We start from the raw sequence: 4,258 nt of genomic DNA, 5'->3' as shown, positions 1-4,258 counted from the left end.
TGTTAAAACCACCTCAGATCCTTTGGAAGATGCGTCAAAAAAAGAGTTGTCTTCACCAATAAGAAAATAACTTCACTTTCTGAAAATCAACCGAAGGCAATAGAAATCTCCCATGTTTGGAGGTTACTACTAGCCCTGGATAATACTCAAAAAAAAAAAAAATGGTACAAGTGTCTGGTGTTGGAGTTTTTAGTTCTAACAGAAACTATTAGTCTACATGGGAAAAATTCATTTAAATTTTATATGTGTATGTATACCAGTTATATATATTATATGCAACTTCAGGTAAATACATATATGCCACGTAACCTTTTCAGACTTGTTCACTTTTATTTTATCCTTTTACTTCCTTCTTCTGAATTAATCTCTCTTCCAATATCTAGTTAAAGCACACACCCAATTTTCCCATTTCCTCCATCAGATCACTTGTACTCTGCTATTCTGCTTTTAATTGCTTGCCTTTGGAAGACATTCAGCATGCTTAAGTTAGTATTGTGCTTTTGAATTTACACAGGAAAATGTTTTATTTTTTTCTCATATAGGTTTTGAGTTCATCTTTTTATGTTCTTATCATTATCTTGAGTTGTTATTTGTACGTAATTATCGTAATTTGAATTGTTATAGCACATTTGTTTGTTTGTTTGTTTTCTTTTCAGGAGAACTTGTATGCCAGTTACAGAGCCCGTCTAGCAGTTGTTGGCACAGTCCTAGTCATCTTGCTGTCTAATTATGATTTTGAGATATGTGGGCTTGGATATATCCACTCAGATCAGCCTTTTCATTTTGTCTTCAACAAAACTTCCAGGCCTGCTGTCACCATGCTTCTCTTTAATGACCTGAGCCTTAAAGTCTAGGTCTCTCTGAAAGGCATTTGCTTTCTTCCTGATTGCCTTTGCAGAGCTGTCCTTTTGGGAAGTCAGCCTGCTCTTTTTCAGGCTCTGATTCTGATTGGACTAAGTTTTATTTTTACCTCGGCCACCTTTTGAAGGGGGGCACTGTGTGCTCTTGTTTTACCTTTTTTTTTTTTTTTTAATTCCAGCTAATATTTGATACTTAGATTTCTTGCCTGGCATCACTCAAGTCAGATTCAACAAGCCATCTTCAAGTATTTTTCTTGTCAGTGCGGCTGTCTTGTCACTTGCCGTGGACTGTCATCTGTCCCAGGCTATTACAATGCAGTTTGTTTTCTTGCTCACATTTCTTGTTACTCTATCCAATAATGCTCAATTAGAGATTTGGCTTCTTCTTATTCTATGGACACCACTATGAGTATGATCACTTCCAAGCAATTTCAAGTTCTTTACTTTTTCAAGTTTGTGTACTTTAGGGGACTTTGGGGCATTCTCAACTTACGTGCATCTATACTTGATAATTATTACATTTCTTTCCAGAATATTCTGGATTTCAGATTTTGGCTTTCTTAGGAGATTTATGTTCCCCTTTTCTCTCTTTTCAATGTTATTTTCTTGTCTTCTTGAAGCCACTGGCTCTGCTTCTTTCATTTTCACGTGATCCACCTTGGAGCTGGCCTTTGGAGAGATAAATACTTCCCTCTGGTGAGCTGATGATTTGAGTGGTACTCAGATTCATTTGAATGTCCACATTAGATGTGCTTAGTAGGAATATAGGTATGTCTTCATTTGAGAAATGTTGTATATTAGAAAATTTATGTTTTTCTGCTTTATTTACATCATCTCAGAAAGGTGAAAATTTTTATCCTCTCCATTGCATTTTTAGGCCTTTTTGGTCTAGGGTTTTTATATAAAGTGACCAATGTTCTAATAAACACTTGTTCTTCATGTGATTATCTCTCTACCTCTACACCTTTGTCATATTATAAGTGATGAGCAATTGTCTTTCCATTTGATCTGGAATTATCTGTGCCTTGGGAAGGATGAATCATAGATAATCTCCTTTTTCCTTTTGGGTTTCTTTGTTTTAGAGTTATGATTTCACAATAAATGAAGTAACCTTCGTTTTCTTTGCCCCTTTCTTTTCTTTGACAGTTTCCCTAGATTTTGTTAATTCATTCTTCTTTGCTGTCTCACATCCAAGTTTTTTTTCCATATATTAAAAAACCAAAGAGGGCTGGAGAGATGGCTCAGCAGTTAAGAGCACTGATTGTTCTTCCAGTGGTCATGAATTCAAGTTCCAGCAACCACATGGTGGCTCACAACCATATTTAATTCTTTAATGATTTCTGATTCCATCTTCTGGTGTATCTGAAGATACGTACAGTGTACTTATAACAAACAAACAAACAAACAAACTTTAAAAAATAAATAAATGCACAGAAATTCTGGATGTCCATCACAGCCTAGGAAAGCAGGTGGACAGGTGAGCAACTGCACAAATAAGTAAACAGGGTTTGGAATCACTTGTAGCCAATTACATCCCTCATAAAGTATGGATAGCATGTGGTGAGGACATTCTGAGTCCTTTAGTTGATGGAAAGAATGGCTTGTGATGCCTATGGGATAGATCATACTATCCCCTCAATGTTTTACATCTCTATATTACTCAAAGAGTATCATTCACACAGGACACAAATAAATCCACATTTTGTTCATCAAAGGTCTAGTCACACATTCACTTTCATATTTCTTGTAACTAACTTTCTAATTACACCCCTTCAAAATCTTACTAGCAAACCAAATCAGTGATTTCAGGTCGTGGATTAGATGTACTTGGTCATCTGACAAATTCCCTTTCAAAGTTCAGTGTTCAACCAGATGCCCTGACTGAAATAGTGTATTCTAGGAGAAAATCTCTCCTAGATTTCCCATCATCATTGTCTTTCCAGTACTGTAGTACTACATCTGCTCACTGTACATGCCCAGATGACTAGTAAATCACTAGTAAATCAAACGACTTCAAGTATTCTCTTTCTCATAAAATTTTCAATAGGGGCTGCTTCATTAGATGACATATGTAGGGATAGATGCAAGGAGGGAAAGAGGGAGGAGGGAGAGTGAGAGAGAGAGAGGGAAAGAGAGAAAGAGAAAAATAGAAAGAAATGATAATTTAGGACACTGCTTTGTAAATTTGTTTGTTTTTTCAAAGATTAGTCAGGCCAGTTTGTAGACATACCACTTCTAGGTGGTGAGGAGTGCTTTGTATACATTTCCTCTATTGTTGGTCTGGATACATCTAATTAGTGATTGGCAGTAGAGGATGCATGATAATCATTAGATGGTTGTTTACTATTTTTTATTATTTACTATTTTTTAAATACTAAGGACCTGAAGCAGGTTAAGCGTTGTTTTGAAATTGATGGTGGGTGGTGTCATATCCTGCCAAATGTCACAATTGGCATCCCTATCTGACAACAGTACTTCAAACACCATTAAGTGTGTTGCCTCAAATAGACTATTTGACAGATCAGATTACATATCACCCTGTACCTTTTCTGGTTCTTAGTATTTTCAAAAATAGCAACTTTTCAAGGAAGTCAACAAATTTGTTAGGAAACATAGCCAAATGAAGGATATTTAGCCTCTGGAATCCTAAGTGGCCCAATGGCAACTGGAATTCTTCTCTGCTTGTAGGAAGGGGCAGATGTAATGATTCATTCTTTATCTTAAAAGGGAGATAGATTCTGGCATGCTTTATGTCAATACATCCATTGATTTTCAGTGTGATTGAAAGCCCTTAATTTAATCCAATTTATTGCCCACCTTCTGAAATAAAATTATGTTATAAGGGAAGTGTAGAGAACATACATCTTCTGGCTGAATAAGTGCAATAAAAATAATGTCATTGATGCAATAGGTCAGTGTCATGTCTTTAGAAGGTGCACGGAATCAAGATCTCAGAGTTGACAAAGAGCTTCTGAGAAGTTGGTATGCCAGTGGATATAACATAACATGTTCTAAAAGGACTATGAGCTGAAGAAACATAATTTCTAGTGGTCCTTACTAATATGTGTTTAAAAAAAGCTATTTTCCAAATAACCAGGTATATAAGAGGATGATGTAATTTCTTACACAAGAAAGGAACAGTTGAGTGAACAAATAAAATTAGTGTTACAACCAGGCTGGGATTATGGCAACTCATTATCAACTTTCAGTATTTACCTGTTCTCTTCACAATTCTAATAGGCAACATCATTACTGTGACATTTATTAAATCCTTGACTGTGCAGTGAGCCTGCATCATATTAGGAATTATTTGGGAATTAGTATTTTATAATATATGAAAACAAATTAAATGGCATTTTCTTAATTTTGGCATTATCACAGCCAAAATCATGAACGAA

At 35.6% G+C, this 4,258-nt stretch overlaps 1 pseudogene; it reads right to left on the bottom strand.

The window, feature by feature from the left end:
- On the bottom strand, window positions 646-2,055 carry Gm18719 (predicted gene, 18719; annotated as a pseudogene).

The sequence above is a fragment of the Mus musculus genome, chromosome 3, assembly GCF_000001635.26.
Source record: "Mus musculus strain C57BL/6J chromosome 3, GRCm38.p6 C57BL/6J".
Classification (NCBI taxonomy): Eukaryota; Metazoa; Chordata; class Mammalia; order Rodentia; family Muridae; genus Mus; species Mus musculus.
This window is presented reverse-complemented; position numbering and strand designations above follow the sequence as displayed.